This window comes from Ambystoma mexicanum, chromosome 3p (assembly GCF_040938575.1).
Source record: "Ambystoma mexicanum isolate Mex_15411 chromosome 3p, UKY_AmexF1_1, whole genome shotgun sequence".
In the NCBI taxonomy this organism is placed as follows: Eukaryota; Metazoa; Chordata; class Amphibia; order Caudata; family Ambystomatidae; genus Ambystoma; species Ambystoma mexicanum.
In genome coordinates this window covers 1,117,278,467-1,117,304,658 of record NC_090925.1, presented here as the reverse complement: position 1 = coordinate 1,117,304,658, position 26,192 = coordinate 1,117,278,467, and the positions used below count along the sequence as shown (strand labels likewise).

The 26,192-nt window shown below is 46.6% G+C and overlaps 1 protein-coding gene across 2 annotated transcripts in view; it reads right to left on the bottom strand.

Annotated features, from left to right (window-relative positions):
* AFF4 (ALF transcription elongation factor 4) overlaps nucleotides 1-26,192 on the bottom strand; it is a 1,482,962-nt gene that overhangs the window by 1,438,208 nt on the left and 18,562 nt on the right. For both annotated transcript variants that reach the window (XM_069652488.1, XM_069652489.1), the window contains exon 2: nucleotides 6,445-6,538. The gene's annotated coding sequence lies outside the window, so the exon portion shown is untranslated. The remainder of the gene's footprint in view (nucleotides 1-6,444; nucleotides 6,539-26,192) is intronic.

Genomic DNA, 26,192 nt, shown 5'->3' with positions numbered 1-26,192 from the left:
CGCGCAAAGGCATTTAGTTGGTAGTAGGTGGTTCGGTCAATGAGTTTGGCAAGGAATCTGGTGTTTGAGATGGGGTGGTCGTTTTTGGGCTCGAGAGGGTCAAGGGAAGGTTTTATTTATTTTTTTTTTTTAATACCGGTTTGACATGAACCGTTTTGAATGCGTCGTTAAAAATACCCGAGGAAAGGTAGTCATTTATGATGGATCTTGCGTGTTCTCCTACGCAGGTAGAAGCAAACATTTCTTTGATGAATACTGTTAAGACATGCTGAACGGAAAGAAGAGGTAAAATCAGGAGTAAGTCTGCAAAGAGGAGGCGATTACTCCATATTCCAAAAAACTCCTTTAGGTGGAACATCAGAAGAAATGGAACAACAAAATCAAAAAGGTAAGCCGCTGTCTTGGAATAGAAAAGAAGCAGTTATTGTGGAAACAAAATCACAAAAGGAAATAAAAAGAACATGAAATCATACCGCAAAGCCCAGGCAACAGCATCCCGGGCCTTCCTAAGAAACTATCAACGGCAACGCGGGCGATAAAAGGACCCCCGGGGCCAAGTGAGCTGGGGGTGAAACTGAAAGAACTGAGTGCTGAACCGATAGACTTGATTGACCTGGACTCACTGCCGGAAGGCGACTCACAAAATCTCAGTTGACAATTAAGAGCAAGACCCGATTGACAAAGCTTTGTTTTACATCAAAGAAAATGAAGGTCGGAATGAAGGAATGGTGACAACGGTGAGAGCTAAAGATAAAGCTGTGAAACGGCAACACGGTGAAAAAGTAGTTGAAAGAACTACTGGGAGAGAAGATGAAACCGGAAACAGAAGAGTGATATTCGGCCAAAGAGACTCGTCGGTCCCATTCCTTACATTATCTGAAAAAAGAAAAAAAAAGGCTTGATAAAAAACAAAATAGTGAAGAAAGAAGGAAAGCAGTACCAAGTTCAGAAGAGAGACCATCACAACAAAGATGGAATCAGAGAAAGCCAGAGAAAGCGAATGTTGGGCAAACAAAAGGTCATAAAATCAGGTCGAGACAACTACCAGTAAAGGTACACAAAAAAAAAAACAAATGTTAGAAAGCATTTAAGGGGTGAAAAGGAGACTAATCTAAACAGAGCAAATGTAATGAGGTTGTTACATCCGGTAGAAGCTCTGCATTGAGTGGAGTCAGACGACATTGTCATAGTTTAATATGTTGATGAAGATCGGGTTGACAAGGTTATTCTTCATATGAGATCAGAAAGAATAGCAGTCAAGATAGTACAAAGAAAGATCGATCTGCGGCGAAAAGGTTATGACCTTAGAGAAAATGATAGAAGAAAGGCCAGGAGTGAAAGAAGAAACAAGATAAAACATCAGGGAATGGAAACCAAGAAAGAAAGACATTCGCAACATTCGGAGTGACATTTGAGAACCAAGGGGCTTCTGACAAAATGCAGGAACCCGAATTGGAAAAGGAAAAAAAAAAAAAACTTAAGAAAAACAAATGAATCCTAAGGAAGAAAATTGGTAATGGATCGCAAAATCACTAGCAGGTGAAATCAATCAATAAGTCGTACAGAACAAAGATGTGGGGAGAAATGCCTTGATAACGTGGAACACAAGAGGCTTAAACATCTGTTCAACGATACATTGGACTTTGCAAAGGAGGGGGAAATAATCTGCCTCCAAGAAACTTGGCTGCAGGAGTGACCTGTTTGTGACTGCTTTGAAACAAGGATCAATCCAGCAGGCAAGGGTGAAAATGGGCCTCCCTATGCAGGGTTGTTAACAATGGTTAAAAACAACAGCGAAATGGTCAATAATTAGCAGTGGAAATCCGAATCGGTATGTGCAATGGTAAAAGGATAGTACCAAATTCCAAGATGGCCGCCAGCACAGAGTAGACATGCTGACGGCGTTCTCCAGACCCCGCTGCAACTGAGGGCCCACCACCCAGACAGCGGGCTAACATCTAACACTGGAAGCATTGGAGGGACCCCAACGTTGGGGGGGGCATCCACAGGGTGAGCAGAATCCCCTAGAAAGGAGGATAAGTTCCCTGCTTCGGGAGCAGGGGCGCGCCGGCAGATTCCAGAGAGGAGGGGGGCAGCCACACCCTCGAGTAGTGGGGTGGAGACGGCCCGCCGTGAGAAGGAGCCCTGGAAGACCGCGGCAGCCCCCGCGGGATAGGGCAACACAGTGCTGATTGCTACGGCAGAGGCAGACAGAGCGACCTGGCAATCCCGTGAGCAGTGGACCCCGGCGGACACCTGAGAAGCTGCGGAGACCGCAGCCAGGCGACATGTGGCCTAGCCGCGCGCTGGAGGGGGAAGTGCCCCACGAGGTGGCAGAACGAGCGAGGCGGACCCCCGCTGATTGGATCCAAATTAAAGTGAGCAGTGTGCGCCGGCTGGCCCCCTGGTCATCCGCTCCTCCTACCGACATCGGATTGGGCTGGAGGCAAGGTAGGCGCCGGCCAGACCTTTGTCCTTCCATGCCCAGAGTGGGCACCAGAGGAGACTGGCAGCGAAGTGAGAAGCTAGAGGACACTGCGGAGGAGAGGTGGCAAGTGCATAGCCCCAGAACTGCACATTGAGGTAGCCCGGGAGCTGGGGGCTCGGAGACTGGGGGAGCCCGAGAAGGGAGAGAAGAGTCTCCAGAGGGGGTGCGGAGGGCTCAGGGGTGGGTCCTTCCTCTACGGCCCGAAGCAAGTGGAGGCGAGTGAAGAGTGACGAGGCAGCTCCCAGCTCCCATATTGGAGGAGGGGCCCGGAGGCTGTGCACTGGGACCTCAGACGTGGCCCAATAACAGGTGCAGAGGGTGCGGGGGCACGTGAAAATACCCGCTGGCTCCTGGCGGGGAGGAGGAGCAGGGTGGGTTGGGGAGAGTGCCCTGGGGCTCCATCATTTCGGTCCGCGCTCAAGGAGTGACTGATCACCCATCATCGACCCATAAGCAGAAAACAACAGAACTTGCCCTCAGGCATAATCAGGCAGCTCGGGAGGGCTGTCCTCAACAGCAAAAAGAGCTCAGTCATTCTGCTGCAGGTGGCAGGAAGCGGGGGAAACCACTATAAGTCCCGAGACCAACCAAGGGGGAACTTTGTGGGGCACTATTTAGGAACCCACTGAGAGGCCGACACCGAATGCAACCGGAGGATCATGTCTCAAAAAAACAAGGGGAGAGGTGTTAGGGCGACGCACCAGGCACGCTACCAAGCTTATGGCCAGCGCAAGATGCGAGGGCCCTGCCCGGATAGACTTCAGAAGGAATGAATGCAAGCAGTATTCCGGAGCATGCGGATCCCCGTGGGCCCTTATCCAGAGAGGACCTCAGGGGAGACATGTTAGCATTACTAAGGTCTGATCTGATCTCAGCGCTGTTCGGCAGGACATGAGTCAACTGGGTGAAAGAATGGACATTTTGGAAAGAGGATTGCAGGAGGTGGACAAGGAGACAACAGCTAACAGTGAGGCCATAGAACGCTTAGACACTGCCAGTCGAAATTTGGAAATCTAAATGGAGGACACGGAAAATAGATCCCGCAGGATCAACATGAGTGAAGATGCTTCCGGAGTCGGTCTCGGATGGAGAACTCAAGGGAAAAATTCAGAACATTTTTCGCCGAGATTTTGGGTGAGGAGTCCACAGATACTATAGAAAGACCGCATCCACAGAGTAGGTAGGATGGTAAAGGGGTGGGGTGGGGGGGGGGGCACGACTGAGGGATGTACTTGCAGCCTTCACTCGATATGTGCATAAGTAGACAGTCCTCCGGGAAGCAAGAAAGCGGGAACCTATTATGTTCCAAGGGCAACAAATAGCGCTATATCAAGACCTGGCTAGTAGTACACTTGTAAAGAGAAGACAGAGGGCCCCAGTAATAAAAGCACTCAATGAGCGAGGTGTGCGATATAAACGGACCTTTCCATTTGGCTTAGTATTTGACTGGGATGGGAATCAGAAGCGAATTACGTCGGTACAAGAGGGAGACGACATCATGCATCTGGATTAAGACAAGGAGTGTGCAACAACAGAAGCAAAGACCACATAATCCAGGCCAAGACCGAGACCATGGGAATGGAACACAGTGGGGGAGAAAAAGAAAAGAGGCGAGAGAGCGGGCAGAACCCACTGGAAGGAACAAGAACAGTATGTAGGGGAGGCAGATAGAACAGGGGAACAAGACATTCCCTAACCAAGACATATCATAGGGGTGGTAGGCCTCGGAAGGAGGTAACAAGGCAGGGGAGAGGGGATAAACATCCTGGAATTAGAAAGGGCGGGGATGCCCGAAGATGGTGTGGAGGAGAAGCGGGAAGGGCATTTACTTCCAGAAGGGGGAGGGGGTCAGGGGGGTTTGGGGGCGAAGCAACGGAAGGGAGAATTAAGGGGAGGGGTAAAGAGAAGGATCGAGCAAAGGTTGTGCGGGGGGCCATCAGCTGACGAGGGACACGCTCAAACCAATAAGCATTCAAGTGGTTGACCCATAATGTCAGGGGGACTAAATTCCCCTCTAAGGAGTACAATAATTTGAACAATTCACGAGGAAAGAGGGGCCGGATGTAAAAGAAACACATCTCATGCATAAAGACATGGGGTGATTAAGGCTCTGGGGGTTTGATCAGATTCTGCATGCCTCAGCAAATAAAAAAACAGGAGGAGTGGCCCTAGCCATCAAAAACACGGTGGACTTCAGAGTCCTTGAAACCTTAAGAGACAAAGAGGGAAGGTAGATCATAGTTGGGGGAACCTATCAGGATCTCCCCTACACCATAGCGGTAGTGTATGCACCGAACTCGGGCCAGGAGCAATTTCTGAAATGTTTTTTATGGGGTGTTGGAGGACAACACGAGGGGCCAATAATCCTGATGGGTGATCTTAACATAGCGTAGGACAGGGGGCGTGATAGAACTGGGAGCTCCGGGAGGGGAGGAGGAGCAGTGATGTCGGTAGAACTAAGGGGGACAATCGAAATGCGGGGGTTGCGGGACGCTTGGAGAGAGCCGAGGCGGGACGAGGAGGGCTACACTTTCCTATCTGGAGTCCATATTTCACAATCTAGAATAGATTACATCTGGGTGTCAACTGGTTGGGAGGGACGGATCCGGGAGCTGCAGACGGGCCCTATTGGGATAGCGGACCACAAGATAGTCTGTTCAAATGGACCTAGGGTCCAGGGAAAGGGGGGTCTGGAGATGGAAATACCCAAAGCACCTACTACGCGACCCAGAAGAGATGGAAGGAAAAATTAAGGGTTTTTTTCGAGACCAATAGGAGGGGGGACACGGGGAAGATACAAGATGGGGACCCCTTTAAGGCAATGCTTGGGGGGGGGGGGGGACCGATAGCGGCAAAGGCACAGAGGGATAAGCAACTGTGGGCACTGGAGGCACAGTTAGAGGCGGAAGTGGAGGCAGACAGCAGGCGGGAACAACTCCAACCAGGTCGTCAATGAGTGAATATAGGCGGTCGCTGGGGCAGCTGGAGGTCCTGCGTACAAAGAGCAGACGGAGCATTACTCACCATCGCCAAAAATATTATGCCAAGGCAACTCAGGGGGACGCACTACTTGCGCGCCTACTGAGGGGAGTGAAATCGAGAAATGCAATAACGGGAACAGAGGAACGGGTAACACGGTCAGGGGACATTCAAGGAACGCTAGCAAAATTTTATGAATCCCTATACTCCTCTCAAAACCCCTGAACTCTCCTACAGACAGAATTCCTGGACAGGGTGACAATGCGCAGGATTGGAAGGGAGCCGCGGGATGCCCTCAGCCGGGAGATCACGGAGTAAAGAGAGTTATAGCCAATCTACCACCGAACAAAGCCGATGGTCCAGATGGCTATACTGCAGAAAAAATATTTGTAAATGAGTTTACCCCGCACTTAACTTTTCAATACATTTAGGTCCACCAGTAAAATTACCTCATCTATGAAGAGGCGAGACTAACACTCATCCTTAAACCCAATAAAGATCCGGAAGAGAGAACATTTTACAGACCTATCGCACTTTTGCTGGAATTAGCTTTCTGGACGAAGTAAAGAAAAAAATGTAAGACATTAGTTGAAAGATCTAAAGTACAACAGGACGTGTGGAACTGAAAAAGAAAAAAGGGGGATTTTAAAAAAAACGAAATTATGGGTAGACGTGTGTTTTAGTCATTAAGGAATGTGTTAAAAGTTTAATTAAACTAAAATATCACAAGAAAAAGAAACCTATATATTTAACACAAAGCGAGCCAGACATCCACTAAACAATGAGAACATCATTACAGAAAATGCATAAGAAAGCTGCTGCAAAAGTAAAGATGTAAAGAAACAAAGAATTGTTTCAATTCACTGGCAGAGCAAGTCAAAGAATTATGATCATGCCTTACTATTCTTTTTTTTTTTAAAGAAAACTATTAAAACCCCTATTGCAAACAGACAATTTTTGTATGTAAATAGTCTTACCAGTGATCATCACCACGACAAACGCTTTCTGAATGAACTGCAGTGCGACAAACATGCTTCTTTCTGGTCAGTCTGTCCTTTCCAGACTGGGCACCTGGGGGAAGAAAAATGTATTACATCACTGCCAAATCACATTAAATCGGTAAAACTGAATTTATCTAAAAAACATTATCAGAAAAAAAAAGAAAAAAAAAGTCATTCATCACTGAGCATTAGCATGCATTTAGATTGAACTTGAAATGTTACACATTATGTGGTTGCACGCTACTGGTACCAGGTCTAAGCTAAATGGAGAAGGACAACTCTCGTCTTGAAAACGTGCCCATTACCTTTTTTTAAAAAAATATTTTTATATTATTGCATTTACAGTTTGCAAAAAACCATACAGAACAAAATACAAAAGAAAAAAAGATAATGAAAAAGCATAAAATAACATTCCACAAGAAACATCCACTAGAATCCAAAGAAAATAGAAGATTAAAATACAGAAATCACTTCAGTTTACAAATTCTCATACTTCCAAGGATACATTTTTCTTATTCAACTCAGAAATGAAAAATATAAGAAAGCTATTCAGAGATAATACTAAGGAAATAGCAGTGCCCCAAATACGACACCAAAACAAGTTTCTCGATACCCCTGAACATTCACTGGTGTTGTCCTTGAAGAACCCAGATCGTTCTTTATCAAAGTACGTACACTCAACTACCAGGTGTTTCAGGGTTTCTCTGGTATTGGTTACCCCACAAAACCTACATTCATTATTTGGTCCATTTGACCCATTCAGCATATTCATGCTATTCCAATTCTTAACTTTCTCATAAACAGGTAGTCGATCAAAACTTGAAAAGCATGAAGTTCATACGTATAACAAAGCAGGGAAACTTTTGGATATATAGGGGCAAACATTCCCTAGCATGAGTAAACCTTGAATATTCCACAAAGCTTGTATACGAATGAATACAATCAATGGTTTCGGCCTAGTCAGACCTGAACAGAATCTTTTTAACATGCCCTGGTCTAAGAATCGAATCCTCTTCAGATGCACAAATATACACCAGCACAGAGCACATCCGTTCATTAAGCTCATTCAACGATGGTACAGATCCTGCTAACATAGCAACCTTAAGATTCTCATAGTGAATTTTTAGGTGGAGCAATTATTTTTCTTAAGAGAGAAAGCTGTCTCCAGACATACCTTGCCTTTAATGACACCAGACTTGTGTCTAATGATGGCGTTAGGAATAGCCATAGAGAGACCAAGTACATTCTTCCATAATGTCCCCTGAATAATATTAAAGAGGTCACCAATATTCTGGGAGCAAAGGTCAAGTCCGTAAATGATAATTGCCTCAAATGTAACCAAATAGCATCATCTCAAGGGAAGTAAAAGAGAACTTACATACTTTCTGCTTTCAGAACTTCATATGAGCAGCAAGTTTCTTAACTTTATCGTTCAAGATGAATTTCCAATGATCGATACTAACCCTATTGGCCAAATGATATCCCAAATAAATTACAGTCTTGACCTGCCCCACAGTATCAGTTCCCATGTTCCAAGAATATTGAATGTCCTTGATTCTTCTTGATAGAACCAGGACTTTAGATTTTGAAGTGTTAGGGAGCAGATTATTTTTCACTGCATATTCATAGAAGAGCTGCATCGTAGCTCTAAGACCTCGCAGGGTACTAGTGAACAGTATTACCACTGAATATTGTCCTCATCAAAACTACTAAAAGAGCTCAAGATCTAAAAGGGAACATCATTTAAACCCAAGGGCATGTTTCCCAAATGTTGGTTAGAAAGTGAATCGATAAATAGAACTATATGTATGTGTGTATGTTTGTTACTCTATACAAATCCACACTGTTGAACCCACGTCTACCAAATTTTGCATGGATTCCTCTTTGTCTGGGGCAAGATCGTAGTCTATGTTTGGATGGAAAGAAATTCACTCCGTAGACACCCCTATTTACTGATGCTCACCCAGATTCACTACAGTAAGTACTAGGAGGCAAAATTTGATAACATGCCTGAAGCTAAATGGTCGATGTGTTGGTTCTTCCTTTGAAATGTATTACTACTGTATACAGTTTGAAAGTGTTTATTAAAGCATTTTTAAAGGGAATTAAATAAAATGTTTTAATCACGCCACTCTTAAATATGGGAAAAGGCAATGTTACAGTAACTCAAGTTAATTCACTAGAAGAGAGCACAACCAATCTTTCTTGGACATTTTCTCAAATGTGCTGAAGCCATTGAGTGACAAACATGCCGCAGGAAAAAAAACAAAAAAAATACGAACATCACTTGGAAAAGCTCCATCTGATGCAAAGCGAAAATTAACATGAAGAACTTCTAAAACACAACAACAAACAGCAGCACGACTTGCCGACAATGGACCAGAGCAACCTTCTCCAGGGTAAATGAGATGCCAGAGGAAACTGAAACAAGATTTGCCGACATGAGGAACATCCTCCAGGGCACATGAGACACCACCCTATAAGGACACGGGCAACGCCGCCGGGTACCCGAGCTAGTTGAACAAGTTACTTACCCCTGGTAACGTTCCTTCGACTGGATGTTCCTCATCTTTGATATTCAATATCCAGCTTCAGAAAATATTTGACAGAGGGTGCTGCGCGTCAATGCAGTCAACTCGATGTCCCTAGAGGGCCTCTGTCTCGGCTATGATGTCATTTAAGGTACATATAGCCCACGCAGCGCCCGTTGGCCTCAGTTCTGTTTTTTCTTTCAGTATAAACTACCTGCATAACCACGGGTTTGACAGTACTCGGCTTTGAAGGAGCGAAAGCTGTAATAGCATGGCTACTGTGGGGTATGCTGGGAGGGCGATGAGGAATAAGTGGGAGGAACATCCAGTTGAACGAACGTTACCAAGGGTAAGTAACTTGTTCTTTGAATGGATTGTGTCCTCCCACGTATTCCTCATCTTTGATAGCAGCAGTGTTGATTTTGGTGGAGGGAGTAAGAATTTAGCTATCAATGGTTTTGTTTTCATGACCCAAACGGAGGACAGCTTTTCCAAAGCTTCAATCCTGACCGAGGGAAGACTCAAGGCAGTAATGCTTCGTGAATGTGTTTATAGTAGGCCACGTCGCCGCCTCACAAATGTTTTTGAACAGGACATCCCTTTGCAGAGCCGTAGAGGTAGCCATGCCCCTGGTGGAATGGATAGGGCTGCCAAATAGCATTTAAATGTTCCAACCTGGAGCACCAGATTGGCTAGGTGTAGTAAAAAGATAACATTTCTTGTGTTTTGCAGAGTAAAGGGTCTACATTCTTGTCCTTGCACCAGCTGCAGAATTTGTTCCAATGGCAACGGTACAAGGGCTTTGTTGCTGGCCTTCTGGCCGAAAGCAAAATCCCCATGACGTCATCCAGGAGGTCCCAATCCTTGTATCTCAACCTCTCAAAAACCATGTGTGAAGGCGGAGTGTTTTGACCTCTGGATGGAGTACCCGACCCTCCTCATGCGAGAGTGGTCGTCCCTTTGGGGAAGACTTATGGGAGGGCAGAGGGACATGTCCAGAAGGTCCGGGTACCACGTCCTCCTGGCCCAATCCGGGGCAATTAGAATAATGGATTTCCCAAACTTTCTCAAACTCCTGATTATGTGAGGAATGATGGGGACTAGAGGAAGTGTGTACAGGAGTGGAAACTCTTAGTTCACCACGAACGCGTCTCATAGAGCTCCTCTTGGGGGATATTCCCTGGAGCAGTACAGTCCGCACTTCCTGTCGACACTGGTCGCAAACCGATCCACTTGAGGGGTTCCACCAAGGGTAAAGATCTCTTGAAGGACTTTGAGCCAGTTCCCACTCGTGTGAGACTGCTCTGCCTGCTCAGAGCGTCCACCGCCGTGTTCTGCTCTCCGGCTAGATGAACTGCCAACAGAGATTCCTTCTTGAATTGCCCAGTACCAGAGCTGCATTGCCTCTCTGCACAGTGGTAGTGACCCTATTCCTCCTCTCTTGTTGAAAGAGTACATGGCCACTGTTGTCAGTCATTATGAGGACATTCTTTCCCCGTACATAGGGCCGAAAAGCCTTTCCGCGCAAATCTGATTGCTCTCAGCTCCAAAAGATTGATGTGTAGTTTGGACTCCGATGGAGACCAACGACTGCTGACTGTCAGATCGTTGGCGTGGACTCTCCACCCCGTGAGTGAGACATCCAGAATTACTGTTATCCCCAGCCATGGTTGCCAAAAAGGTTCTCCCTTCAGAATATTGTCCTTGCAGGTCCACCACAGGAGATCCTGTGCGACCCCGCTTGGAACCTTAAGTAGGTCTGACATGTTGCTGGAGAACTGAGACCATTGTGTCCTGAAAGCCTACTGAAGGGATCTCATTCTCAGGGGGAAAATGCAGGATGCCATAAGGCCTAGCAAACGCAAGAAGTCCAAGGCCGGGAGACGCTGGGCACTGAAACTTGGAGACCATCTGCAGAATGTCCTAAGCCCTCGGGTGGCAAGCTATTTCCCAAGGATGTATCCAGTACGGCCCGATGAATTGGAGCTTTTGTGATGGCGTCATATGGGACTTCTTGTAATTGAGGGAGAAGCCCTGCCGGTGAAGAGTGGCAGGTGACGTTGAGATGATCCAGGACTTGTTCAGAAGAACGCGCCCTGATCAGCCAATCGTCTAGGTACGGGTAGACGTGAATACCCCCTCTCCGGAGACTGGCTGCCACTACCACCATCAGCTTGGTGAAAACCCTTAGGGCGGAGGTCAGCTGGAAAGGCAAAACTTGAAACTCATGATCATGATAACTGCCAATGGCGAACCTCGGGTATTTTCTGTGTGTTACACTACGGCCTGCATCTAGGGGGGCTCCCGTGTCTGTCTTCACATAATAAGGTCAAACCCAGGTTTTGCAGACGTCGTATTGCACTTCACCGCGGCATAAGGAATGTTGCGGCTCCATTCCTGAACCGCTGGCGGTTTTCCTGGAGGAAAAGACTTGTCCGCAAAAGTGAACCTACAACTCCCATGATCCCTAGACACTAGGTGTAGTCCTGTGTAGGCAGACACCTGAGCCTCGTTTTCGCCGGGTCACTCCTCCTTCCTGATATAGTGAGTGGCAGCTCAGTGAACGCTGCTTCTGTTTGTAGTTGCTACCGGCGCTATTCTGACCTCCGTGTCAATTTCCTTTTCAAAGTAACTTTTGTGTACCGAACCCTGCTTTTCACATTCGGACTGCTTTTGGATTCGATTCTGTTCAACTTTGCTTCGTGTGTACCAAACCCTGCCTTTTCACGTACGGACTGCTTTTGGATTCGATTCTGTTCAACTTTGCTTTGTGTGTACCAAACCCTGCCTTTTCACGTACGGACTGCATTTGGATTCGATTCTGTTCAACTTTGCTCCGTGTGTACCAGACCCTGCTCATTGTACGGACTGCCTTTGGATTTTCTGATTCTCAACTCATTGGTTCCTGTGTTCCAAACCCTGCACCACGACCCTGAACTGTTCTTGGATTATAAGCATCAACCCCTCGAGCTGATTGCCTCCAGCGATCCTGTGCCCTGTATATTCCTCTTCATTACCTGGACTTCCTACCTTTCAGTGCACATTGGGACGCTCTGCTGAAGTGCGCCATCCCGTCCTAGTGCGCTCCTCGTGTCGCCCGGGCAAAAGCTACCCTAACATTCCCTTTTTTTTTATTTTATACTTTCGTTGTTTTCCTCTTGGATTTGTCATTCTTATGCTCCAACAGTGCTAAGAGAAAAACACCATCTTACTTATCTCCAGTTCTTTAAAGGGTTCATTATCTGATTCTGATCTCTGTTCCTAGGGGGGTGGCTGTGATCCAGTTCCTGTTCTTTCAGTATAGGATAGTGGGGAGAGACTTAAAAGGTAATTGTAGTAGATTATTAATAATTAGGAAATTGCTCTAAATCCCTGGTGACTCACCGCTATTCCTGTAACGCTCACCTGATTCCCGTAGAGGCGCCGGTGTTGACTGGGCGTATACCGTATCTTCAAAGGTGATGTGTAACACACGGCTGGCTCTTTGGGCTGGACCTCTGTGCACTGTATGTTTGACTCGAAGGGTAAGATGTCTGCAGATAGAAAATATGGGATTAAGGAACTGGGTTATTGAATGTCCCTCTCTTCTTCCCTTTCTCTTCTCCTGTAGAACCCCAAAGGTTAACACTCTCACCTTAGGTAAGTGAACGCCGTGCTCTCCATCTGCCTCGGGGCAGGGTGCTGTAACCAGTTTCTTCACTGGATAAGGGGAGCAGGCCTCTTGACTTCAGAGGACTGCTGTCCGTCGTTTACTGCACGAACGGTAAGTTTCAAGTAATTCTAATGTCTTTAAAGTCTTTAGTAATGATGTTTCTTGTTTTGCAGGGTTCCGGCGATGGCGGATGACGGGCTGAAGTGAGTTGAAGATGGAGCCCGTGTGATGAATAGAAGCGCCTGGAAGCACGTAAGTAAGCGCTAGTTGCCTGCTTCACGATGCGCTCTAACTGTCTTTTTATTTTGCAGGTATAAGTTCGGAGCGGCTGCAGGGTGCCGGAATACCCACTGGGTTAGATGTGGAAAGGAGTAATGGCACGTGAGTATTAAAGTTCCCCAATGTCTTTAAACGCACCTTGTTTTGTCTTTCAGATGTGGGATGCAGCGCCGAAGGCCTCCGGAGCGTGCAAAGAGTTGGTAAGCTTTTGTCTTTCAGATGCCGGAATGCAGTGTGAAGACCTCCGGAGCGCACGAAGAGTAGGTAAGCCTTTGTCTTTCAGATGCCGGAATGCAGCGCGAGGCGTTGGTGACAGCCGATGGACCAGGTAAGTGAAGAGCTGTCACTGAAGACCGTAATGCTAACCTGTTCTTTCTTGTCTTTATAGGTGTTGCTGAAGACTGGATTCAGGATGGTAAGCCTTTTTCCTTAGGCCCAGGATCAGATGCAGAAGACACGATGAGCGTTCTGCTGCAGAGGATGCAGAATAACGCAAAGCAAGATTCATCCATCGGGTGTGGTTTAAATAGCCTCCTGTAGTGCTTAGGTCCCTCCTTCCACAGCCACGCCTAGGTAAGAAAAGAGTTCCTGCTTTCCAGAAGAGTTCCAGTGTTCTGAATCTAGGGAGTGGCTCCTGCCCCACCCAACAGGAAAAGTAGTTCCAAACAGAAGAGGATCAGAGGCTCAACTGGCAGGCAAGTAAGCAGCATGGTCTGCTGCAGGTAAGTCCACCCAAGCATTATGAGCCTGGCGCTTCCAGCGCTGGGACTGGGCATATTTATGAGCCTGGTGCCACTGGCGCCAGGCATGGGTCCAAAAGGTCCCAATTGGGACTGGTTGGCACTCGGAACCTGGGTTATGGATCTGCTTCCAAGGGAGTTGGGAAAACCCTGACCTTTTGGAAGCAGCGATCATGACAGTTCCTTTCTTTACAGCTGGATCCGTGGCGGTGCAGTTCTCCCCGCTCTTTTATGTGATCAGTTTCTCTGTTAGTAATACAGTACTACAGAGGGTCATATCGCAGAAAAGGTCTTTCTTTCCCTCACAGAGAGGAGGCTTGGTTGGAGGCCCCAACCAGGCTCCTTCAAGCAAGTCCCTGAGAAATCCAGGCATCCTGTCTTTTGGCACTCTCCGTCCGGTGAGTAACACTGTGCTTGAGATGTACTGGCACATGAAAATAAGCATCCTGAAGAAGGTCCAATGACACCATCAAATCCTGGCGTTGGAGGGCCTGAAGGATCAGAGAAAGTGTGACCATCTTGAATTGGTCCTTCCTGAGGAACTTGTTCAAGTATCTCCTGCAAGATGGGTCTCAGTCCTCCGTCCTTCTTGGGTATTAGGAAATATGGAGAGTACCATCGTTTGTTAATTTCTGCTACAGGCACCAGTTCTATAATGCCTTTCTCTAGCAGGGTTAAGATTTCCTCACAAGGAGCGGATCTAGAACCCTCAGAAAATGGCTCCCCAGTGGATGGTTCTGGAGTTCCTGAATGAAGGGAAGGCAGTTGCCTTGGGCTATGGTTTCCAATGCTCAAGCATCCAAAGTAATGTCTCACCATTCTTTCAGATGTTGAGCCAGCCTGCCTCCCACTGGTGTTGTGGTGACTTAAGACCACAGAGGTTTTGAGCCGGCTCCAGCAATGGCTGTTGGTAAGGATGCCCCTGCTTGAGCAGGTTTTGCCCCTCTCCCTCATCCACCACAAGGGAATCTTCTTTGGCCTCGTTAACCAGCCATTCCTCTAACTCTTCCAACTGAGGAGTAGTAGCGAAATGATCCACCCCTCCAAGGCTGTTCAAAGGGGCGAAAGGCCTGACGCTGCCTAATACCTGCACCTAAAGATTTGGCTGCTGCCTTAGAGGTCTGCAACTTCAAGGCTTTTTTGTCAGCCTTGTTGGCAAAAAGGGGAGACCCATCAAAAGGCATGTTAAGGAGTCTGGATTGCACGTCTGGCGGAAACCCAGATTTCCTCAACCATGCAAATCTATATTACGGTGCTTGTTGCCATGGCTCTGCTGATACTGTACACAGAATCCAGACCCGATTGAAGAGACTTGCACCTGGCTTATTTGCCGTCTCCACCAATGGCTAATAATCTGCCTCATTCTTCCACCTCGGGAATGTCCTCAGCCGCCATGGAAATACAGTCCCATAGAGTAAATGAAAACTTTGCTAAGGCACATGTGGAGTTGGACGATTTTTAAGAGCCATGCTCCCTGCAGACAGAAAGAAATAGCCTTCCTGGCCCATGCATCTACTCTCTTGTCATCCCTATCTGGAGGGATGGTTGGGTAAGCTGCTTGCTTTGAAGTTTCCGCAGCTGCCTGCACCCTCAGACTTTCTGGAGTTGGGTGTTTTGACAAGCAGCTTGGGTCGCTACTAAATGGGTGATATTTTCTAGTCAGGTTGTCGTTTACTGCTGATTAGACTATGGCGTTTCCCAATTTGCTGCCACCCTTTTTTGGAGAGCAGTGTGAAATGATGAAATGGAATCCTTTTGTGCACCCTTATCAAGGATGTCTGTCAGATTATCCTATTCAAAAGGGGAGGTTAGGTCTACTCCATCTCAAGTAATCTACCACCTTAAACATTGTCTATATGAAGCATCTGCATGCTCACCAGCTTCAGGTCTACGAAATTCAAGCTCTGGTGGCGGGTCCACCCCACTTGCTGTTTGCAGGTTGTCAAAGATCTTTTAATCTGGACTGAAAAATTTCTCAAGCACATTAGGTGTACCATATTTTAGCCCAAATGGCGCATCTTTATCCAATGGCTCATTTTCCTCATAAAGTGAGGTTAGTGATTTGAAATAGTCTTTCCTTGGTAGAGGAATATATATCTTATCTGGAATAGGCATCTAAGGCTTCAGAAATTTAGAACTTGATGCTCGTGGAGTCGTCGATATTTTTACTGAAGTCGAATTTCTGCTTTGAGGGCATTGACGGTTTCGATGGTGTCGAAGGCGCCGTTGGTATAATTGGCTCTGCTGGCAAAGACGGCACAGCCGGCATCGATGGCGCGGCCACCACCACAATGGTGCCGCCGGTGTTGTGGGTGAAGAGCTGGCGTCGATGTTGTCAACTTCAACTACCTCAATCATTGATCAGGTGAATACTCTTTCCCCCCCCCCCCACCCCATCCCCCTGAGAGAAAGTGTATTGCAGATGGCAGGGGATTTGTTGGGGGAGGGGGAGGTTGAGGTGGAAGAAGTCATGTACGCAACTGTAGAGGGGAGAGCCTGCGGGAGTGAGGTATGGCATGAGTGCCCCATTTTACAACAGAGAAAAAATAAGAAAGTTATGATAAAGGGAGAGGTGGTAATTGAGCAACAAAAAAATAACTAGAAATAAGGACTCCTGGGGGTTCGCGCTCATTTTTGCAAAGGCTATTCCTTCCCCAGGCTACCCCGGTTGAGCGTGAGGCCCTACTACTGCCTCAACAGAACGGAGGCTCTACTAATGAAATGCGGGTGGAGGGAGGACGGAATTATCGCAACTGTCTGTTCTCGTCGGAAGCTGCAGTACCCGAGATGGTAACATCCGTGCATCCTAGAGAAGTCATTGAGGTTTTGGGAATCGGTAGCAGGAGTGGGCTGATCACTTTCTTTTGTGATCCCCCGATGCTGCCCTCTTGTGCATTAATTGCCATTGTTCCTTTGGCTGCTGAATTCAGACCACATTTCTGTTCTCATATGGGGGTTGAGGTAAGGATGACCATGTTGGGGGTTATTCAAGAAGATTAGCGATAAGTGACTATACCAAATGCTCAGTCACTGTTCCGTGATTTGGTGCGTTCAGGGTCTGACCTCTCGGTGCCTATCTTCCGTACTTTGGAGGAGACGTATAAGTGTTACAGCCTGTGTGCCCGACGATTCAGTGGGGGCAGGTGGCCTGCCTCAGGCTGAGCCAGTTCTTAATAAACTATTGTTAGAAAAGATAATTCCAGGCAGCGAGAACATGGTCCTTAATAGAGAGAATGTTCTCGGCCTACTGAGAAGTGTACGCCTGGTCTCACACATAAGTATGGGTGATATCACTCAGGTTGAGTTTTGGAACGACCAATGGTTAGACAGGGTTATCCTCCACTTGCATTCACGCTTGGTATTGAATGAGATTGGTGACTTCTGATTACATCAGAACGTGGGGTTATGATGTAAGTCAGTTTGACTCAAAGCCGCTCCATCTCACTGAAAACGATGCTACTTTGGAAGAAAGGGGGTTTTAAATTTACCAACGCAACCCAGATTTCAAATACAATGTTTTCTGGGTGACGACAGGCGTAGAGAGGTCTTTGGTCCTGGCGCCGGTTTGAGTAGCGTAAACGATAACTCAGATTGGAGTTGGTTGGCGGCTTCTCTGGCCCCCAAATTGACCTTCTGAGGGTAGCAATCTTTAGCAGCCCCTGGTAAAGATTTTAAGGTTATCTCATGGAATACCTGGGGGAAATCGGCTCATTTATTTCAGGATTGCAGGGTCAGTTTGGCAGAGGCAGTTCTAAGCAGTGCGCTTGAGGATGGACACCTTTTATCGTGCCAATCTGGAGTCCAAGAGGAAAGATACCACCATTGGTGTACGACATGTGAAAGGGTCAACATTCTTATCTCTACACCAGCGGCACAATTTGTTCCAACGGTAGCGGTACAAAGATTTGGCTGCTGGCCTTCTGGCCGAAAGCAAAACCTCCATTACATCGTCCGGGAGGTCCCAATCTTTGTAGCTCAGCCTCTCAGAAGCCACGAGTGAAGGCTGAGAGTCCTGATAACTGGATGGAGAACCTGACCCTACTCTCGCGAGAGAAGATCCTCTCTTTGTGGAAGACGAATCGGGGGACAGAGGGACATGTATAGAAGGTCCGGGTATCACGTTCTCCTAGCCCAATCCGGGGCAATTAGGATCATGGATTTCCTGAACCTCCTTATTACGTGAGGAATGACGGGGATTGGAGGAAAAGCACATAGGAGTGGAAATTCCCAGTCCACCACAAACGCAGCTCCTAGAGATCCTCCCGTGGGAAATTCCCTTGAGCAGAATAGTTCGCACTTCCTGTTGCCACTGGTTAAGAACAGATCCACTTGAGGGGTTCCCCAAAGGGTGAAGATCTCTTGAAGGACTTCCTGAGCTAGTTCCCACTCGTGGGAGACTGTGCTCTGCCTGCTCAGAGCGTCCGCCGCAGTGTCCTTCTCTCCGGCTAGGTGAACTGCCGACAGAGATTCCTTCTTGTTTTGCCCAGAACCAGAGCTGCATTGCCTCTCTGCACAGTGGTAATGACTCTACACCTCCTCTCTTGGTTAGGTAATACATGCCACTGTGTTGTCCATGGTTATAGGTCAAAGTATCGACTCAAAAGGATCGAATGACAAAAGGGTCGAATCAAAAGGACCCCCTTTTTTGTGGTAAAAAACACTTTTTTCCCTATACGGAAACCCAAAAAATATATATATATTTTTAAAAGAAATTCGGCCCTTTTGTTTTAGGTCCTATTGACTCGACCCTATGGCATTCGATCCTTTTGGATTCAAACCTTTGACCGGACACCGCTGTCCATCATTATCCGGACATTATTTCCCCGTAGAGGGCAGAAAGGCCTTCAGCACTAGTCAGATTGCCCTCAGCTCTAAAAGGTTGATATTTAGTTTGGACTCCGATGCAGACCAACGACCGCTGATGGTCAAATCATTGGTATGGGCTCACCACCCCTTGAGTGAGGCGTCCGTCACTACCGTTATCTCCGCCCATGGTTGCCAAAAAAAGTTCTCCTTGCAAGATGTTTTCACGACAGGCCCACCACTGAAGGTCCATTGAGACCATTTGGGATTTGTAAGAGATCTGACTACCTTCCTGAGAACTGACTACTGAGTCCTGAGAGCCCAGTGTAGAGACCACATTCTCAGGCGAGCCTGTGGCACCAGAAATATGCAGGATGCCATCAGGCCAAGCAACCTCAAAGTTGAAGGCCGGGAGATGCTGGGCTTTTTGGAATTTTGTCACCATCTGTGGAATGTCTTGAGCCCTCACCTCTGGTGACGAGGCTTTTCCCCAGGGATGCATCCAGGACTGATCCGATAAACTGGAGTCTTTGTGAAGGTATCATGTGGGACTTCTTAAAGTTGAAGGAGAAGCCCAACCTGTGGAGGAAGTGGCAAACATAGTTTAGATGATCCAGGGCCTGTTCTGGGGAACTGGCCCTGATCAACCAATCGTCCAGGTAGGGGTAGACATGAATCTGATCAACCAATCGTCCAGGTAGGGGTAGACATGAATCCCCTCTCCTGAGACTCGCTGCCATAACCGCCATTAGCTTGGTGAAAACCCTCGGGCGGAGGTTAGCCCATATGGCAGAACCCGAAACGGATTGCCAATGGCGAACCTCGGGTACTTTCTGTGCTTCCGATGGATTGGCACATGAAAGTAAGCATCCTGAAGGTCCAGACACCAACCAATCCTGAAGCTGGAGGGCCTGAAGGATCTGAGAAAGGGTAACCCATCTTGAGCTTGTCCTTCCTGAGGAATTTGCTCAATTCTCTTAAGTCCAAAATGGGTCTCATTCCTCCGTCCCTTTTCGGAATTAGAAAATAAGGGGAGTACCAACCCTTGTTCCTGTCCGCTACAGGTACCGGTTCTAAAGCACCCTTCTCTAGCAGGTCTAGTATCTCCTGAATAAGGAGCGGGTCTGGAAACTTCAAAGAGTTGTTCCCCGGTGGATGAATCAGAGGTGTGCGTAGAAAATGCAGGCATTAACTCTGGGCAATTGTCTCCAATGCCCAAGCATCTGAAGCCTGCCATTCTGTCAGATGTTGAGTTAACCTGCCTCCTACTGCGGTCTTGTGATACAAGACCTCAGAGAGGTTTTGAGGCGGCTGATGCAGCGGCTCAGGGTAAGGTAGCCCCTGCTGCTGCAGTCTTAGTACCTCTGCCCCGTCCACCACAGGGAAATCGTCTCTGGCCTCTTTGAGCTGGCTGTCCTCTGTCTTTTCTGAATGTGGAATAACAGCGAAAGGACCAGCCCTGTCAGGGCGCACCTATGGTGCGGTTCGTAGTTCGTCTAATTGCAGCACCAAGGGATTTGGCCACTGCCTTGGAAGTTTGCAACTTCTCCAAACGATCATCAGCTTTTTTTACCAAATAGATGAGTGCCATCAAAGGGCATATTCAGAAGCATGGACTGTACAACTGGGGCAAATCTCGACTTCCGAAACCACGCAAATCTGCCGATTGTCGTACTAGCCGCCATGCCTCTGCTGTCAACAGAGTTGAGTCTGGTCTGGAGGGATTCGCACATAGCGTCCTTTCCATCCTTGATAATGTTCAAGAAACCATTTCTCTCCTCCCCTTCGGGGATATGGTCAGCCGCCATTGAAGCACAATCCCAAAGGGTGTGGCTAAACCCAGCGTGCATGTGGCATTAGCAGACTTTAAGGCCATGCTGCATGCCGAGAAAACTTTCTTGGCCATGGCATCAAACTTTTTATAACCATCCTGCAGGATTGTGGGATGTGCATTCTGCTTTCCAGAAGTTGCAGCTTGTACAACCAGACTTTCTGGAGTGGGTGTTGATGCTCTATACTTAGCTGTCAATCTTTTACTGACTGGAGGGATCACACCCGGTTTCCAAGTTGGTAGACACCTTTTTATGCAAAGCCTTGTGAAAGGGGACAATACGGTTCTCCTGTAGTCCCTTGTCAAGTATATCTGTTAGGTCATCTTTTTCATACACAGGTGTGGGCCTAGACCACCCCAAGTACTCCATCACTCTATTCATGAGCATCTGTAATTGCTTTCTGCATGATCCCCTGGATCAGGCTTGCCAATGTCAGCCTCTGGGGAAGTATTAATCCCACTTGCTTCATGCAGTGAGTCCTGCAGATGTTTCATTCTGGACTCTTCTGAGACCAGTTCTTCTGGTATAGAAGGTCTTCCATACTCCAGACCAAAAGGTCTCTCTTCAACAGATATTTCACCCTCCTCATAAATGGAGGATAGAGTTTTGAAGTAATCTGAACGAGATTGAGGAATATATGTTGTTTTTTCAAATGAAGTAGGAAGTATTGATGTGACTATTGGTGCACAGACAAAATCATCAAGGTCAGTGGCCTCGATGAAACAGTATGTTTCAAGGTCGTGGACAGAATCAACTGTCATGTCGACATCTTCGACGAAGTCGTCAATGGTAATGTCCTGAACGGAGTCGACACGTCAATGACCTTTCCTTCGACGGAGTCGCCAAGGGCGATGACGCAGTCTTCGACGGCTTTGACGTACGAGTTGATATTGACAACGTCTTGTGTCAGGGGCTTTTTCACGACTCAAGGGTTTTTCATGCTCTCTAGGATTATCTCTCTGCGAGGTCAAAGACTCGCAGCTTTTGTGTTTGCCAGGCTTTTCTCCTGGGGTATAGCGTCTAGGAGTATTCGAGGGGGGCAAGGCCGCATTCTCCAACACCTTTAGCATACTTTTGTAAAATTCTTCCCACTGTGCTGGGGAACTTTGTTTGGTAGGGCATAGGACTCTCTCCGGTGAACTGGAGGATGAGGTGGATGGCGATCTATGGTGCCTTTTCCTACTATGTTTCGAAGCGGGTGTATGATGTGACCTGCTTCGAGAACGTGACCGGGAGGGTTTCTTGTGACGTGGGGACGACTGTCTCGACTCATCGGAAGTGTGTTTGGAAGGGGAAATTGACTTATGGGGCTTCCCTCTCCAGCTTCCCTCTGTGCTCCCTCAAGGCCTTCGCCATCATGGACATACACTCGTCACATCCTGAAGAAGGATGCTCTGCCCCAAGGCACCACAGACAGACCCTGTGAGGATCTGTCATGGACATCTTAGCCCCCCAGTCACGGCTTTTTTTGAAACCAGACCGAGGAGTAGATGGAGTCGAAGAAGTGGCCATCTCGTATCGAAGTTTTGAAGATTTTCACAGAAAAACTCAAGGAATTTCAATTTTCTCACAGAACAGAGAGTTGCGTTCCCAAAGCTCATGAAGCGCGGACAAATGGAACTGAGCAAAAGACGCTGAGCGCACTACTTATACCCATGTTGACGTCAAGACGGAGGCCTCCGAGGGACATCAACTCAACTGGCATCAATGCGCAGCGCCCTCTACTGGGGGAAAACATGTTTCTGAAGCAGCAAGCTGGATATTGGAAATGTCTAAGATAAGGAATATGTGGGAGGACACAATCCATTTGAAGGGTAAGATTGCTTCCTTAGCAGTGAAGGCCTTATAAGTTAATACAAAATTTGGTAATTTTTCACTGCCCTCCCACTCCCCATGGTTGAATTTTATAAGATAAAAGTGCTCCCGGTAGTAGCATATGGGGCGGAGCCATCGCTTTTTTGTATCCTAAGGTAAATAGGGGGAAACTTGAAAGCTGCTTCTGGAGAACGGTTTCATCTCCCCCAGGAGAAAAAGCAACATTGTGGTGGGAATTGAAACTGGTTATTTAGGGGATATTTTGTGCTTCACTTAACAGATGGATTGCTGAATGTGAGAATCTAATGGCAAAGTATGATGGTGATATAGTAAATTTGTAGACTACTCCCCCCACCTTTCCAAAAGGAGAGTGGGACTGGATTTTAACATAGGTACATATGACCACATTGTTCTCTGGCGTCCTTTTTGATGTCAGGTCTCTGGGTGTCTTACCAAATTACTTGTTTCTGTTCCCAAGCTCCACCTGGAGAACCCACTTTTACGTTTGCAACTTAACCTACTACCAACAAAAACATTTTAGGTGCTCGGGACGGGGTGGAGCCAAGTCTTAGAACTTGCAAGTCTGCTACAACTGTTGAAACAATTGCACATGTTCTTTTTAAGTGTGGGTTTTTGAAGGACTGTCTAATTTTATATTTTCATAATCTTATATGAGCTTTTAATATTTCATCTGCTAGTTTTATTTGGCAAAGAATCATGACAAAAGGGAACAAGTGTTGGGGTTTAGCAGCGGTTTGGTTTTTGAAGGGTCTGTTTAACTGAATAGGGATTAGCAAAATCTCAGAGCATTTGAATTTTGTGTATACATTTTATAAATAGTTTTTTTTAACTTCAGTATTTGGTGAATTGAGAAAAATGTGTGTCGTTTTTACTGTTTTATGATCATGTTATGATCATTTATATATTGGTTTTATTACTTGTATTTGTATTTATTGTTTTTATATAGCGCTTTAATCCAAAGCGCTTTACAGTTTAACAACAAGGATACATCAAGCATGGAACAGAAGAAGCAATAACAATATACATGAATCAAACCAGAAAAAAAGTATAATGGTTGTATTTATAAAAAAAGTACCCATTTAGATTGGTCTCATCATTTTAGTATAGTCTGACATGATGAATCAGATTCAGCAGAAAGAAATAAAGAAAAATAAAAAAAAAAAAAACGCACCTCACCAAAACCATGCAGGGCACAATCTATCGCAAACACAACGACATGATATCACCTTTTTGGAATTAGTGGTCAGGGTCAGTCAAATTTCAACTAACACAACACTACACAATTTGATCTGTGGATTTAGTTGCACCCATGGAGGACCGTAACCTCTCCTCCTACCCCCACAGCCACCCGAAATTAAAAAAGAAAGAAGATGGCAGAAAGAAAACAGTCATTGACCCAGACACAAACCTTCAAAGCTCATCGTAAGCATTATAAATCAGAGGTGCTAGCTGCAAAATAAATAAATACATCTTTTTACTTTAACTTGGAGAAAGAGAAAGCCCCTAACTCAACAAGAACACAGTTTAAAACCTTTTCAAAATTACGTAAACCTACCAAGTAAGCTCCTGGCACGCAGCCATCCCAAACATGCTGCAATGAGCTACAACATCATTTTACTAGCAAAATAAAAGAGATTCATAAAGGAACAAGTAGCTTACTATTTATTTATTTATTTATTTATAACATTTATGTAACACACAGACCCTGGGGTATCACAGCGTTTTGTACAGTTATCAGATTTGGGAGTTACAATTTTGAAACAGGAATTAGTCATATTTGTCAAAAAGCCACATTTTTACAAGCTTTTTTTATTTTATTTGTGATGGCCCTGGTAGCGAGTCGCAGAGAACCGGGGCAGAAACGCAAAAGCTAACTCCTCCTGCTCTTTTATTCCTGAAGCGAGAGGTGAGCAGTGTAATGCTGGAGCTGGATCTACGCGCAAGCACGGGGTGATTTTGAGAAAGGCTGGTGTTAAGGTAGAAGGGAGCTTAACTGCAGATGCAGCGGTGGGCAACAGAGTTTTAAAGTCGATACAAGCTTTAATAGGTAGCCAATGGGCCCCACGTCTAGTAACTGAGATGTGGTCAGATCTTTGTAGGCCAAGGGCGGCGCGCAAAGGCTTTGTTTTGCAGAAGTTGTAGTTTGGCCGGGTTTGATGCGGAGGTGCCCATAAGTAGAACATTGCAGTAGTCACACTCAGCGAGGAGAAGAGCTCTCGCGAGTGTGATGCAGTTACTCGGAGAGAGGAATTGCCTGCTCAAAGAATTGTGTCTAGACATGTAGGCCGTGGCAGACACTAAAGCATTGTTATGCCAGGACATGGTTAGTGCTGAACGAGGTGAACACCCAATGTTTTGACCCTTTTCAGGACTGGGATGAAAGTACCATCCTTGCAGTTGGAGTTGAGAAGTGTCAAGGTTTTTGAGCCGGTAGGGGCAGCCAACAATGAGGAGCTCAACTTTGTTGTCATTTAGGCAGAGATTTTGAATCTAAGTGACTTGCCTGCGACTGAAACTACCGCGGGCAAAACGTTTGCATGAGAAAGGTGCGAACGACCAAACGTGCGCACCTTTCTCATGCGAACACACATACATACTCACACCCACAACACATCTCCCCCCCACCCACACCCCCCAACATAAACAAACCCCACTTACCTTCATCTTCACACTGGGTTCCTGCAGCGCCAGTTCCCTTTCACTTCTGTGATCGGGAACCGGCGCCGCAGGGTCCTTTTCTTTTTTTTTTTTCACGGAATGCTGCGTGGGGTGTCCCCCGCAGCCCCGGCTCACTATACGATAAAGTATAGTGAGCGGGGTGATGCGGGGACACCACAGCAGCCCCCGTTTTTTTTTTTTTTTTACAATGCTACCAAAGGTTTGAACCTTTGGTGGTAGCATTTTTAGAAGTTTTGGTCATTGTGACCTTTTTTTATTTATTTTTATTTTTTCGGTAAAATCTTCCTGTACCGAGATTTTGAGGGGCCATCCAGTTTTGATTAGTGCTGTAAACATTGTTTATTGTGGAAGTGTCAGAGTCACCTATGATAGGGATTGAGCATTTGGGGGTCATCTGCAAAGTTAGTGTAGATGATCCTGAAGGCATCAAGGTGGTCAAATAAATAGAGGCTTGGTGTATGGATTGTAAAGGGTGGGCGATAGGCAGGATCCGTGTGGGACACCTGGTGGAGCTAGGATGGGGCCGGCAGCTACATCTCCAATGAATACTATGGTGCAGAGAGGTCTCAAAAGGAGGAGGCTGGCTAGGGTATCCCAGTCACAGATCCAATCCATTTGGATTTTTAAGTCAAGAAGGGCCGTTTCCATAGTATGTTTCGGGCAAAAGGTTCATAATGTTAAAGCAAAGGCATAGCCCGAGACGTAGCTAATCCATACTATCAATGATATCAACTGTTTTCAATATAGCGTTAATGACCACTTTGAGGGGAGGGGAGGGCTGCCAACGGTCCTCAAGCCCGAGTTAGGTAAGCACAAGTGCAGCATTCCAGCCCTGCCTATCCACGAAAGCGATATTAATCACCATTAGCACTCAAGGCAGTAGATCTGTAGCTGTACATGGTGGATGGAACTGTTCATCGCTTCTAGTTAGCTTTGTGTATTCTTTATGTAAGTGACTAATCAGAGTGGATGGTGTAGAAGGCAGAATATGAAATATTGTAGTTTTGTGGCCATCTTCGAGTCTTAACAATTCTAAAAAATAATACTAGAGGCTGGGAAATGGTCTGAGAGTGTGGAAGCGACCAGGCCAGGGGAGTGTACATCATGGTAGAAGTGGGGGCGAACTATTTAAAAAGTCCTGTTTTTATGGGGGGAAATTGGGTTGTCCAATGTGAGATCAATGGAGGTGGTAAGACCCAATTAGCCACCCTCCTGGGCTTCCATGTCCCACTACGACAACACCACTAGAGTCTAAATCGGTTGCTGCTGGTGAATTTGTGAAGTGGAGGTGTGTGTGTGTGTATGTTTCCTTGAATCGACCCCGCACCTAAAACTAATTCAGTGAGTGTTTGGCTGCTGCTTCACATTATAA